Source organism: Rissa tridactyla, chromosome 4, assembly GCF_028500815.1.
Source record: "Rissa tridactyla isolate bRisTri1 chromosome 4, bRisTri1.patW.cur.20221130, whole genome shotgun sequence".
In the NCBI taxonomy this organism is placed as follows: Eukaryota; Metazoa; Chordata; class Aves; order Charadriiformes; family Laridae; genus Rissa; species Rissa tridactyla.
Window position 1 is genome coordinate 9,196,172 of NC_071469.1, and position 15,111 is coordinate 9,211,282.

Below are 15,111 nucleotides of genomic sequence, written 5' to 3' on the forward strand. Positions count from 1 at the left end.
AAAGCAAAAGATCAGGGTTATTATTATCAAGCACTTAACGTTGTGTGTAAATTTACTTAGTGCTTTACAAGCAGAGATAAGATACACTTCCTAACCCAAAGAGCTTAGAATCAACATAAGATAAGGACCGCAAAGAATTGGGTGTAAAAGGGAGAATGCAAGGCTAAAAGAGGGTGATAAGAGATAGGGTAATCTGAAGTGACTCACTTTTATCACACAATCAGACTGCCTTAAAGGACCAAGCCGCTTCCTTCCTATCCAACGGCAGGTGGGGCTGCTGCAGTGCCAACCTCCGCTCGGGAGGGCCGGGATGCGCTGCCGTTACAGCCTGGCCAGGGCCGGCACAACCGGGAACCTCCCGCATTTCCCGCTCACCTGCGGAAAACCGAAGTCTCAAACTCAAAACCACTGTACAAAGGGGCCTGATTTTCAGACGACTTATTGCATCATTCCCCTTGGCTTCAGCAAGGTTAACCGAAACTCCAGAGCGCGTTTTTGCGCGTGACCAGCACACGCAACTTCAGAAATACACTTGTCCCCAGTCTGGATCAGACCTTTAGTGGCAAAGCTCCACTGGCTTGTGATACAAAGTCAGTCTGCGCCAGTTGAGGAGCACACCTGAATGACTCCTCAAAACTTCAGAACTTTAGAACATATACTGCAGATCGAAACTAACCATTTATAATATAAAGGTCAACTCTGTGTGCAGGTTGTTCCCATCACCTTCTCAAAGTGAGAAGCACATAGAAATGACATTCAAAGTAGAATGCAAGAAAAAGTCCTGAGGACAAATCTTGTTCGCCGAAAGACGGAGATTATTTTTGAGTCCAAAAGTCCAATTCTTCTGGACTGAATGGGAAGCTGAGCCCTTTTTCAGGAGAGGGAATGGGCACAGAAATGTAGTGGCTTAGCACCCAAAAATTACTTGCAAGGATGAAAGATCCACGTTCTAGACTCCACCAAGCAGGCACAGTTCAGTGAGGAGAAGTCCTGGCTGCCACTGCAGAGCCCAGATGCTCAGTTCAGCTCCGTGGACCTTCTTGAGCCTGTCAGTTTACATAAGCCACGCCACAGGGTAAAACACGAGAGCCCCAGGGATCAGTCTGTGGCAGGTAACATCCGTATATTGCTGTCCGGGGTCTGAGGCCCAGTTTTCATGCTCTATTTCTACCACTCCTGAGTCAGTGGCAGGTTGTTCTGCAGCGTGACACAGTCTCTGCCAGTGCTTTGCTTCTTCCAGAGTCAGGCACCATGGGAGGGTTTTAACAGTCCTGGTCATCATTTTTCTGGCATGGGCTCGTACTGGAGCACTGGAGTGGAAGCATCACTGTGTCCCCATCCCTCCTCTGACGTACCAGCTATAAAGTTGCTCTACATAGGAACCAGTCTTCTCTTTGTTTGCCTCATTTTTTTTATCGTTAGCCTCTTAGCATTTATCCCATATGTGCTGAGGATGTGTCTGGATGGACATTTACACTGTTCACCCAGAACACCATCACTGTTTCCTGTTAGCTAAAACAGGTACATCCCATCCATAGCAGTGTGGTACTCAGGACAAGCTGCAAAAGCCACCCAAAAAGCAGAATAAATGTTGTGGCAGTTATTTAACTTGGTCATTGCTAAGTAACAATTCACTCATTGTGAAATCGTTAACAGCTATCTCAGGGTATCCCTGCAAGCAGCAGTTGCTGCAGTGTCAACATACCTTGAGATATACACACAAGGTCTCCGGAGATTTTATAACTTGGTTGCTAGCCAGTGCTGCTGCATCCTCACTGCTACTATTACCTCTGCCAGTTAAATTAAGACAGGCCAACACGCTACAATCACACCTTCATTTTGCCGGGTAGACCTATGGAGATAAAGACAGCCCCAAATCAAAAGAGTCCCTGATCACAGCGAGAGACAGATCCATAAAAGACAGATCAAACTGTAATTTTTCTAGTGAACATAATAATTCTACTCTTTGAAGAGCAGCGCGCAGAACCCAAAGATGCTAAACCAAGCGTGGGGCTGGCCATGTCTCAGACACTGCTGAGGTAGATAAAGCTGCTTCCTAACAAGAACACAGCACTTCTCAGGCCCAGGTTCCCTGCCAGCCGGCCACAGCAAGACAGCAAGGGGGTGTGGAGAACAGGAACAGTAAGAGGGCATGGTGCCAAGTTAAGGAATCTCTTGACCTTTTTTCCTCTGAGTGATGCTACCTTTCCTCACCTTGCCATCAGGTGTGTGATACCCCTACATGTAGGGCCATGCACGGCTCCCTGATGGCCACAGTGGAGAGACAGCAGGGTTTTCCACTGACACAGGAAAAATGGCCAGATGGAAGCACGAGGGACAGTCAAAGGAAGAAACAAACAGTTGGAGTCACCTTCAGAGGGAAAACAGACCAAAGAAAGCACTGCTCTTTATCCAGCAATTTTTGCATTCCCTGAAAAATGCTTGTCAGTAGAGGCACTCAACAGGGAGAGGAGGAAGAAGTTGCTGTCTGAACGACGGTATCAGAGCTTCAGGTTTGCATACACACCCCTTTGGCCAGTCCGTGCATCACAAGTTTAGCAAATCTGCCCCCTCCAACACATGGCCTGTTTTCTCGCTGACTTGCATTGCAAGGAGCCTTTGAAAGCAGAGAGTCTGATTCTTCCCCAAAGCCATTTTTATACCAGGCTAATTTCATTTTCTTCAGCAGGCTTAGTCCAGATTTGCACTTTTTTTCAAGAAGCATCATTCCAAATAGACGCCTACCCCTCACAGAAGGGCACACTCTTAAATGTGGTAATTAACAGGCAGCACTACAACAAATGCTGTAAACATTAATAATGTGAAATCTTTAGCAGACTTTTTGCATCTGCTTGTAGAGGGTTTGTTTTTCATGGAAGACAAAGCAGTGACTGCGTGTAAATTACTCTCATGTCAAGTGCTAAAATGCAATAATGTACCGCTCTAGAACATGCATAGAAATGACTGCTTTGCCATGTATTTTTGTACTAAAAGCGGTAACCTAATCATCTGAGTAAAGCTGAATGGGCTGTTACGCACCCTCAGCACAGCCCAGGAGATCTTACATGTCGTAAGTTGGAATTGGCAATTCACATTTCTCACGGAAAGCCAAGATCAAGTGGCACAGAGAAACTCCCTCACCCACATCAGATGAATGCCTGCCAAGAAGCCCAACTAGACCATCTAAAATAATGTCCCATGCTTAGTCCTTGTGGCAGTCAAGGCTGCAATATCCAAACAACAGAACTGGTGGTCCACTCTCTCCATCCAGCTTGGATATTGCTCTCTCTAGCTGTGCTGAACTACAAGGAGCCTCATCCATGGACAAAATTATGTAGCATCCCTGCCTCAGGACACCCCTGACTCCCTTGTGAGCTGCTCCAACACAGAAATCCAAGAACAGCCGTTTGCAAAGGGGATTTCTTCCTTCTCATCATGCATGCCTTGAGGCAGTGGAGAAAAATGTCAGTCAAAACCTGGTCTCTTGTGAAGAAGTCTGGATTTGCCAATGCAACAGCTCTCTTCCCCTCTAACACTTGTCCTGTTCCTCTAACTCTGTGCTCTGGAGTTGCCAGCGCAGGGCAGAGATTGCTGCCACTTATCTGCTGGGGAAATCCCTGCCGGGAAGGGTGAGTTGTGGTTTGAGAACTGGCACAGCCGGCATCTGACATTTCCTCGCTGCGGTTGCCCTCACAGGGGGAAGTTGACTTTGGCGGGAGCACTGTGTGTTCTGGCTAACCCAGCTGGCAGACAAATCCCCAGGGACTCCTGGCAGCGCGAACCAGAGCAGCCTGAGGCTGCACTCCCGTGTTCAGGAAAGCCTGGGGCAGAGACACCGAGTCCAGCGCAGAGCCCAGCCTTCACTGCCCCCATAAAAGCCCGAGCCAGCTTACAGTGAGGTTGGTGCCAAGGCTCCTGTACGAAAGGGAATCCAGCTTGTTCAGAACAGCGTCTTCTGTGTCACTGCCAAAGCCCACAGGATCTGGAGTCCAGGGTTAGTCATGCTGCTGGTGGTAGTACACGTTTATGGGGTCTGTTGTTGAGGCTCTGCCATTTACTCCTTTGTTCATTCAAGGAAGTCAAGTTGGCTTAATCTTATTGTGTTAATAGGTCTAAATACGGACATAAAGAACTTGAGCATACATAAGCACAATGAATATGAGTCTCTCATTCATTCCTGTATAGTACACGGTAAATTGCCAGTGCAGTCCTTTCAGCTTACTAACATCTTTAGACTTTGCCTCACAAAGATTACGTTCCCCACTCAGCAATTCAACCTCCTTCTAATACTTTTAAAACAGACGAAAGGCCAAGACCCCTAGAGAAGATGCCAAAGATCGACTGGTTGGCCCTGAAAGCAGATGAACAGCAGCAGCCAGTAAAGCAAGCAAACCATGCCAACAGTGGTGCGCTCAGCAAAGGCAGTACAGTCTCTGTTCTGGCACCCACGTAACCCGAACACTTACGCACACAACACAGATCTCTGCAAGGCAACAGCAACTATCTGCTTGGAAGGAGTCTTTGCTACTTGGAACTTTTTCAGGTTTTCTCGATGCTGTGGCTTTTCTTATGCTTCCCTCACCCTTCTGGTCATTTTGGAAGAATAAATTCACTGGAGCCCAGCCTGCCACTCTTACTGGACCCCAGAAAGCTGCAGCAGCTAAAGGCTGGAATGCACTGGATGATAATTTGTTTTCTTTCTAACAAAAAAGGACTTCCATTTCCCTCTGAACCACACTAAGCACACATCAGAAACGAGCGTTTGCAAAGCTGAAATCTCAGCATCGAGCATTATTTAAATTTGTAGGGCTATTTAATGATCATCACACACTTGATCCTAACAGTGCAAGTGATTTTCTGTCCGAGCATTTTTTTAACCACTTCAAAAAGGGAAACTGCCCCTCCAAATATAAGCACTGCTTGTTATTTTGAGGCAGTGAGGCAAAACATACAGCACATACACCACATTTGGCTTGCTTAGCAGATGTCTACAGATCACTTGATGTTAATTTCAACATAAAAGCTATTATATTTCTGGCCTTGCCCTATTAGTTGTTAAATAATTATTTATGCTTGGCAGATAAATTCTAGGAACGTTGAATAAAGCCCATCAACCCTACTAAACTAACCGTATTTGACACAACAGTTTTCACTCACAGAGGACCCTGGATGTAATATTTGTTGCCTATATGATTCTGCTTCACAACCTAAAAGGCAATCCCATATCTATATTTAAACATAAACTGCATATAATATGCATTCCAACATTACTTCATAGGCAAGGAATTAGCTTGTCTGGTTCACTGGCATTTACGACTGTGTACTATAGCTAGTTTCAGTTCATAACTCAGTTTATCTAAATAATCTCCTATTCACTTCACAGTTCTGACACGAGTTAATATGTTTTTCCACAGCTGCTTTGGCTTTCCCTATCTAGTTGGCTGTATTTGTGATCAGTTAGGAACCGGTGTGCTGCAGCCTTGATGGCTACAAAACAAAGCAATAATTGGAAACGCAGACCTCCTTTAATTAATATACTTACGCAGCTAACCCTTCTTACATGCGTGCTATTTATACACACTCAGACTGCAATTGTTGTGCATTCTGGTTGAATGGTTTGTAAATTCCAAATAGTCAATCTACGACAAAACTCAGAAAAGGTATTGAGTGCAAGGCCCTGTACGGAAGCCTTTCAGCCAAGTCTTTGGACATCCGTATGTTGTTGTCTGAAGAAATTTAGTTGATGCGCTGTCCTTTGTGAGCATATTTTAGTGTAATTACACTTTCACGTCCTTAACAGACATGTTAGAATTTAAAGATTTGGAAAAATAAGGAAGTTGAATGTTTTGCTGAGGAGAACTCATTCAATATGCCTATTTCTATTTCATCTGTCAGGTTAAAAGAGCACAGCTTCTCTATGATCGCAGTAATGTACATTATGTCTGCTTTTAAGGTTGTGCGCAGTTTATGATTTGTTTGCGTGATAAACTTAAATAAAAATTAGTGATCCAAAAAAAGAGGAAAAGGAATTCATATTGCTTACAGCATGCTACGCTTCCTGTCCTAAAAGCTGTGCAGTATTGTTTGGCACTGTTGACAATTAAACTAAACTCACTAAAGTTACTCAAATGCTTTCAACTGATTTCAGTGGATATCGGACAGACCCCTTTCGCAGCTGGTGTGCCTCTGTTCTAAGGTACCTTAATTTCAGTGGGTGACGGTGCTATATATTATCAATAGAAAATGTCTAAGCTCAGAGGCAGTTTCCCCCTTTAATTTCCAAGCCAGCCCTGTTCTGCTTCTCCCAGAAAGCCAGCTGCCTAATGAGAGCTAAGTCTTCGCGTTTCTTCCCACTTACACCCCGAACCACCGAGGTGTGAGCCGGCAGCACCTCTGCTGCAGCTTGCTTTAGAACTACAAGCTATTTTGTTAGGCCGCAGTATATGTCAAAATGAGGACCTTAATCCAAGCAGAGAAATCACTGTCAGGTCTGAAGTTTGAGATACAGGAGGAACCTGGAGGCAGCCACTAGAAGGTGTTCCCCATGGCCACTGTTGCTCGTAGCCAAACCAGCCTTTCAGAAATCTCTACAGGAGCAGTGCAGGAATCCACAGGTGCTTCAGGAAGCGAACTGTCACCAGGGCTTCTTGTGCCATTTCTCCCCTAGCACAAGAGACACAAAATGGTCAGTCTTAACCAGAAGCTTGCCATTTAATGATACCCTAAGAAGGACCTAGCAAAGAAAGCTGAGTTCCCCTGTTCGCCTGGATTCCTACATTACAGGCTGCTCTGTGGCTACGGCCTTTATGCATCTCTTCGCCCCATGATGAGCCCTGTCTACACTTGACCTTTGCACATGGAGATTTTAAGCCTCGGTTAAAAATGATCAACAGATGAGAGCTATGGATGTTGTTTCACTTCTGCACCCAGGAAGCAGAGGTTGTGGCCAAAAGCAGGGTTTATTGTAGGGTTGGTTTTACAATTATTATTAATGACAAGCCAATTTCTCTTTGTTGATGTCTGCTGCATGTGATAACGCAATGTTTCCTTGAATGTCATGTCATAAACTAGCAAAGGTGAGCAACTGGCAGGGTGGAAAAAGTGAGGAGGAGACAGAAAATAAAATCATGCACATCAAATGCTATTTATTGAACACGTATGCTTTTTTGACATACGAGTTTGATGTTATTATTTCCTTTGCTTTCCGATAAAATATACCCACTTGTTAAATACAAAATGCATAGCTGGCTAATATAGCACTTTTTCACATGCCCGCAGGTTCCCTTAGATTTGTTAGCTAGAAGCAAATAAAAATATGGAGACCATGTAGCGCAGGGAGGAAGGCAAAACCCTTGCTAGAGCAGGGAACAAGAATCATTAAACCCAACGTTAACCCCACACGTGGCATTAACCTAGGCAAATCTTTTCTCATGCACACCTTTTTCCCTGTGTTGGAATGATACTGCAGCTCTGAGGGAAGCTTTGCAATATCAGCAATTTCTGGGATGAACTTCTAAGATCTTCAATCGCACACCCGTGCTATGAGTTTCATTAACTACTGACGCCATTTCTCAGACGTCCCTAGGTTACTTGCAGACTTTTCATTTTTAATCCAGTGTTAATAATACCTCACCCTGTGAATAACCATAGGGAATCAAAATATTGTTATTCACGCCAGTGATGATCCCCACTGTCCCCTGAACTTATTTAGGAAGAGGCCAGTCCAGTCCTGAAGAAGACATCCTAGCCATGGAAAGCAGAGGACTGGATAATTACAGTCAAGCATTTTGTCTGGCTGTGATATTGGTCAGTCAAAGAAACTGGCCTATAAATAAGGTTTCAGGAGGTCTAGCAGTGCTGTTATTACAAATTTTATTTTGCAAAGAGTGTGTATTTAACTTGCCAGGATCTCAGTTTGGCTATCCCTATAATTCCAAGGCATTGCCTATTCCCGTCAATGTGATACGGAGTCTGAGGAGAGGCCATCCTCAGACAATCACACGCTGAATACAGAAATGACAAAGAAATGTCCATTATAAGTGAAGTAGGCAGACAGGCAAAACCTCCAGCAGACAATTCGGCTTGATAGTTTCTGTCAGATGATAAAAAGCCTGACTTTGTATATTTTTTTTCTGGTACAGTTTGTTTTTCTTAGGTAGGCACCCTAGCAGACGCTTTTTAAAAATCAGGGATGTCTGTAGCTCCAAGCGCTGTTGCAAGGTTTAACAACAAACCAGATTACCCAGACATGGGTACCTTTCAAATTCCACTGGCATCAATAGCAATTCTTGGCAGGCTGGCACAGCTGAGAAGTGCTATCAGTGCTGCCATTGGGTAAAGTATTGAATTGCTAGTTCACAGAGAAATTAGAGGGGAAAAGATTAAACCTTACAATCTGGGAGTTGTAGGCAGGCCTGTAAGAGTGGCAAACGCCCCTGTACAGATACCAGGGGATACAGATTGGCAGTATTTTAATCTCCAATTAATTAACACTCTCCACATCTACTACCTCTAGCACAAATAAAGTTGCTCAGTGACTTCAATAATTTCGTTTCCACTCCCCACCATGGTTCTGTTTGAGAGAGACCGTGTTTTTATGATGAAGACAATTCAGTGCTGGCCTAAAGCTTCCCAACTTGCTTTGGGAACATTTTCCTTACAAACTGGGATCTGACTAGGTACGTGCCTCTGGCTGCCTGCAGTCTTTCTCTGACTCTACAAATCTCCACTCTCTTTAATCAGGGCATTTCCTCATTTAATGGCTGGGGCAGCGCAGCCTTCAGTAATGAGTAACTTGAGCACTGATTGCAGGACTAAAACACCCACATTCCTACTATTTAACCACAAAGCAAAAAGAATTCAGCAACAATTTCATTCTTCACCAGAAAAGCAGAACCTTTACTTAACCAATTTTCTTGCCTGCTTTTTTTTTACATCTTTAACAAAAGACTCTAGTTACAGGTTAGAGGCTTATCTTATTTTCATACCTCCAGGGTTCTAAGGTTACACAAGGACTAGCGTGTATGCAGATCAGCATTCATATCGATTCTTTTGTTTCTCTTGCTTATGACCAAACAAGGGATAACTATTACGAGCTTCCTCTCTGCTATTTCTTCTTTTCAGTAACAATGCACTGGCCCTTACAAGTATTCAGCCACAGCATGTCTGCCTTGAAAAACAAAGCTGCTCTCCCCTATCCTCTGTAAATGATTTGAGGAGGTTTACACCTCGGTACAAACATCTGTGGCTACAATTCCACCCCCGCACGCTCGCACTCCATGTTTACAAATGCAAGAACTTGGGTTTAAGCACAACGCGGCCCTGCGGTGTATCCAAGTCTCTAGACTTTTATGCCCTACATACACTGTGGAATTTCCACTGTGCATACAAAATTATTCATGACAGAAACATTGAAGGACCACCCTCCCCCTCCCTCTGTGTGAATACCAATGAGAAAAATAGCAAGAGGTTTTCTTTTCCTTCCCGATCATAGGGAGGAAAAGAAATTTAACAACAACGTGTATGGGGGAGGGGAAGGGAGAGTCACTGCAAAATGTTGAAGACCAGGGGTGCGAGTACATACTTGTATTAACATCTTCCATCCCTGGAGCTGCAGTAATTTGCATGACATTATCTACCTGGGATGTTGCTATGGTTATCACCATACATAAGTAATTACCAGGGCAAATTGCACATACAGCGCACAGATTCATGCTGTCAGAAGCAAAGGATCTTTTTATACACTTGAAAATGTAAATGTTTGAAAAAACACTAATTACAAAGATTCCTGATAAGAGAAAAACTTCAAGACTGCTCCTGAGTAATCTATAACGGTTGTTAACTGTGCTTATTGACAACAGTACCCTGAGGGTCAACTCAGACGGTGACCAAGTGAGCCAGACACTGCACAGGCTCAGTAGAAAATCAGTAGAAACAGTTACCAGTAGTAGTAACCAGAAACTAATCAGTAGAAACAGTAGAAAATCCCTGCCCAAAGAGTTTACAGCATGATTAGATGAAAGGTACAGAGCAAGAGAAGCGATGTATCACACAGAGCAAAGAAGGTTGTCAACCTCATGGCATTGGCATGATTATTTTGGGTAGATTATGTCAAGAAAACTTGCTTCTGGCAAGCTAGCCACAAAAAAATGAAAATAAGAGAAGGATGAGGGACTGATGCAGGCTACACACATGAAAAAAAAATAAAATAAAAGGGACACGGTGTTGTGATGAAGCAGTTAGTTGGGACAGGCCAAACCTAAGTCTAATCAAAGGGGTTCTCTGAAAGTTCTCCCACTTCCCCTCCTGCAAAGCTTCTGCTGCTGTTTGCAGGTTGAGATCTGACTGTGCTCTGATCTCTTAACTTCCAGTTTCCTACAGCAGCTGAGACAAAAGTTACAGTTCACCCAAGCTGAAAAGAGCAATTAACACCTTGGCTGAAAGTACAAATACAGGGTATCTAATGCTAGATCATCCAAAATAAATTAGACATAAAAAGTTCATTCTGAAATACTGCTACAATTACATTTCCAATAAAATACGGCAGCACCATATAAAACCAGCTTGAGCTGCAGTCTATCGGTGTCAATGGAAGTTTTTCAAGAACTGTGATGGAGGTGTTCTGTGCCCTATGGAAAATACAAGGTTTTTTAAAAAATAGTACTGCTGGTGCGATCTAAGTAAAGCACATTAGGCTAACTGGAATGTAAAATATAAATCTGGAAAATACAAAATAGTTTTCTGTAATTTAATTTGAGGTGACATACATTAGCCTCATATCCATCCAAACCAATACGTTCTCTGTACAGAGGAATACTATAATTTAGTTATTCTGAATTTACAGAATGTCGTAGAATTGAGGAGACAAATTGTTATATTTTCCATTTCTAGCTTCTCTGAAAAACAAGTTATTTTGCTTACTTAGAAACCATCTGCTTCTCACCGACATTTACCTTTACCTCCTAATAATATTAATAGAGTTATCATCAAAGACCACCATTCTCCCTAACTGAGCTGCAGAATACATTTTTTCAGTGCTGAAATAGGCTCCAGTCCTAGACCCAGCCTTTCACGGTTCTCCCTGGGAAACCGGGCAGTCTGCCACACTGCCCCTGGGAATGCTGGTACTTCCCAACACTCACCACCAGTAAGTTACGCTCGCGTGTGTTTCAGCATCCAGCCCCAGAAAACCATCATTCCCTGATAACAAAGTGCCACCATGAGAGCCGGGACTGCTGAGTTAAATCTACTCTCTCATTCCTCCAGGATCCCTCAGGGGACTATTAATCATAGCTACACGAGACTCTGAAATGTACTTGATTTGTTGATGAGAAAACCAGTAACTGTACCAGTGTTTTACCTATTTACATAGCGATCTCTATGTAAATGGAGCCAAGCTCCATGAGGCACTCCATGGGAGCAGGAAATAAATGAATTTTGCAAAGGACAGAAGAAGAAAAGTATCAGCCCCAGGCATCAGCCAGGATAAGCGTACCTTTGCATGATGGTTAGGAGAGCTGCACAGTTCGTAAAGATTTAGACAACGCAGAAGATTTCAAGCAGTTTTGGGGCCTGACTTTTTAACCGAAGATACATTTGCACTCTAAGAACTGTTAGGTGCTACCTCACTCTTACCTTCACCATATCCTTTCAAACCAAACTACGACTCAGTCTTTAGGTCTGAATCTCATTCTACTTTTAACATGGACTTCAAATGTAAGTAAGAGTACACAAAGGTAAAAAGTAAAAAGGTAAAGAGTACACTTAGAAAGCTACACTATGACACCAAGTATTTTGACTATTTTAGCAGATAGGACTCGAAAAACATACTAATAGAGACGATATATTCCGAGAAGAGTTTTGCTCCTGAAAGCATGATAAGAGCGGGTATTAGCCAGCAGGCAGTCACAAAACATGGCATCCCTTAGGGATCATTTACGTGGCCTCAGGAGAGGCACAATTAATGGTGTCCAGAAATACTGACTAAAGATGCAAGACATAAATGTACCCTCATTAGGGTAAATACAGACTGAAGACAAAGTAGGATATGAAACAAGTCCTCTCAGACTTTATCCAGGTAACTGGACCCACATGATGACAGGCATATTGTAGGTCTTAGTATATTTCATACAAAATAGTTTGTTGACTGTAAATATATCAATGAAAGGGAAAGTAAATATGTGAAGAGCAAAATGCAAGATGGAAAAAGTGAGATAAATATTGCTAGATTCAGGGGAAAAATGCTATAAACAGTAAGCAAAGCTCTTTGATTTGCACTGTTTTCCAGCCCATAAAACCCTAATATCTGCCAGCGTTTCATTAAAAGCTTATAAACTACCCAGCATGCCTGCTGCTGCATGAATGTATTGCTAAAAAACATTGTCGATGTTGCAGACCTGGTATTTTGCAACGTTTCAAAGAAACCTTATGTGTATGAAACTCAGATATGTTACTAAAAGAAGCGTGGATTACGAAAATAGCACCTTAAACTCTAAACCTAATTAATATTAATCATTCAGGAGCAGTAGGTTCCTCTCAGCAGAGATGTTCATAGTAATACTACTAAACCAGAAAATACCAGCATCTCAGAAAAAATCATTCAGTATTTTAAGAAACGAGTGTTGTGGATAAAAGGTTTAAGAGAAAACTTTTACCATTTTGTGAATTGGGTAAAAGGAGTAGAAGGCATGACTTTTCACAGAGAATTGAGAGTTGAAGGTGTTTGATGAGGTCACGATAGCCCAGCGGCAAAATCTGTAAATATTAATCTGAGTGATACAAAAATCTGGCAACACTAAGACCGACTGGATCAACGACTGTTTTACTGAATGTGCAGTCTATTCTCGGCATTAAAATTTAAGACTTCAGCGCTATACGGACAAATAATTGCAGTATCTTTCCTTTTCCACAAAAAGTCATATTGGATCAATCAAATTTTTATTGTTATTACCAATAGTCCCAAACCAAGTCTAGAGGAATCGGAACATTCATGATTTCCCTGCTTTCGTAAGATCACCGCATTTCAGGGCTCGCTCACACTTGAACCCAAACACAGGGCAAAATTAAATTGTTCCGACCGCCAGAACCCATATCCCTGAGGCGAACCTTCCCAATGTCTGGAGGCTTTCAAATGAATGACCACGTCTGCACTTAGCCCATTCTGCATTGCTATTACTGTAGCTTTTCTCACAGAAGCAGCTCCGAATTGCTCGACAACAGAACTTATGGATTCATTTCCCACATCCCTCAAATAACTTCACGTTCCTCTAAGATCAAACAGCAAGCTACAACATTACAACACTGAGGGGATGAAGAAGCAGTAAAACATACCTGTTAACTCACGCAAATGACTTATCTCTTAACTAGCGGCACGCTCTAGCAGCACATGGATCAAGAAGGTAAAAATTCAGCACCTCAGCAGAGCCTCACCTCTGGAGTAACATTAGAAACAATACTATAGATACAGGAATCAGGGACAGGAACATTAGAAGACTGAGACACAAAAAAGGGCTGTATTTGAATTACCGCACAAAAATTAGATTCCTGAATATGCTGATGAAAACACTAAAAAACTTTTTACAAGTATAGGCTCAATACAAAAAAAATACCAACCCAACAATAAAAGCATTGCATCTCACTTTGTAAACTCAAACACAGTTGGTATGATCAGCTGAACTATTTTCCAGCTGCCACGTGCATACGAGAGCTCCCACCGAAACAGCACTGCAGCACTCGCTCAGCTGCGGACGTACAAACACACCTACAGCATGGTCTGTCCGGGCCTAAAGAGAAGAGCAGCTCACACGACTGAAATGGAAAAGGTGCATTAGTATTTCACTCTGTCTAGACTTAAGCAACAAACCAACATATTTGACTATTTTAATCTTTGAGATCTGCTACTGTCACCAACGGTTCCAAGGCAAACCCACCGTTAGCCCTGCACGGCTCTCGTTCACACTTTGCATGTGTCACAAAAGGCAGAAACCAGCAAACCTGGAAGTCTGTGACTCCAGGTTTTTGCTGTCATCACAGCCAAGCCCTGTGCCAAGCACGGTTTGTCTGAGCACGAGGTTTGGCTCAAAAGGGTGTCCACCAGGGTAACAACAGTGGGAGGAAGGTTGTGGTTGGGTTCAGCACCTTGCGTGTTAGTGGTACAGCCAAAGGCCACATCATACACGTGGTTTACGCACTCCGATTCGCTAACAAATCAGACACTGCAATTTGAAACTAGGAGTACCCTCAGGTCCAAAGTACCGATGGACAGACAAGCCCCCGTGGTGGTGCTGAGCTGCACGGTTCGGTCATATAGCTTAAAACAGGACCCCTCAGCAACAGGATCATTAACGTACAACATGTGGCACAGGACAATCCTCCCTAGTAGTGAAGTAAGGATATAACATCAGAAAAGGAAATATACGAGGTGCAAATTTCTCTGTCTAGAGACTTTTACAATCTGGAGCAGAATTAATTGTAATTTCAGGGGAAAAAAAAACCAAAGCATTTTTGTAGGCTAAATGGTTTGGGCTTTCTTTCTCCTGCAATTTTCAGGATCTTGAGATTGCTTCCCTTACAGTAAACAAATGTTACAATAAACATCCCCTACGAGAGTGCTGACCACCTTTTTTATTTCCCTACCTTTTTTGGGCATCAGCTTGCTGTAACACTCAAGACAGAGCCACGGGGTTGTGGGGTTTTTTTAACTTACAGCCTTATTGTTACATGCCTTGAGAAGAAATCATACATTTGTCCTTCCCTAACTTAACTCAGGACGACAGCAGAAGCCATCAGCCTGATACTCTGGATGAACGAACTGCACCGCACAGACAGAACTGCTCCGCTGCTGTGTGCTGACGTGGCTTTTACCAGCGCTGGACGCGTCCCGCGATACGATGAGAACCGAGCGGAGCAGGACTTTGATTTGCCGAACGGGCTTCTCCGGCTTTTCTCCGCAAACCGCCCGGACCCCGCGGCGGCCGTTGGGCGGCTCGCGCCGCTCTGCAGACGTGGCGCCGGGCCGGGCCGCCCCGCGCCGCCGGCGGCCGCTGCCCAATCGCGTCCCGCCCCCGGCCGGCCGGGGGAGGAGCGGGGCCGGGCGGGCGCGGCGCGGGCAGC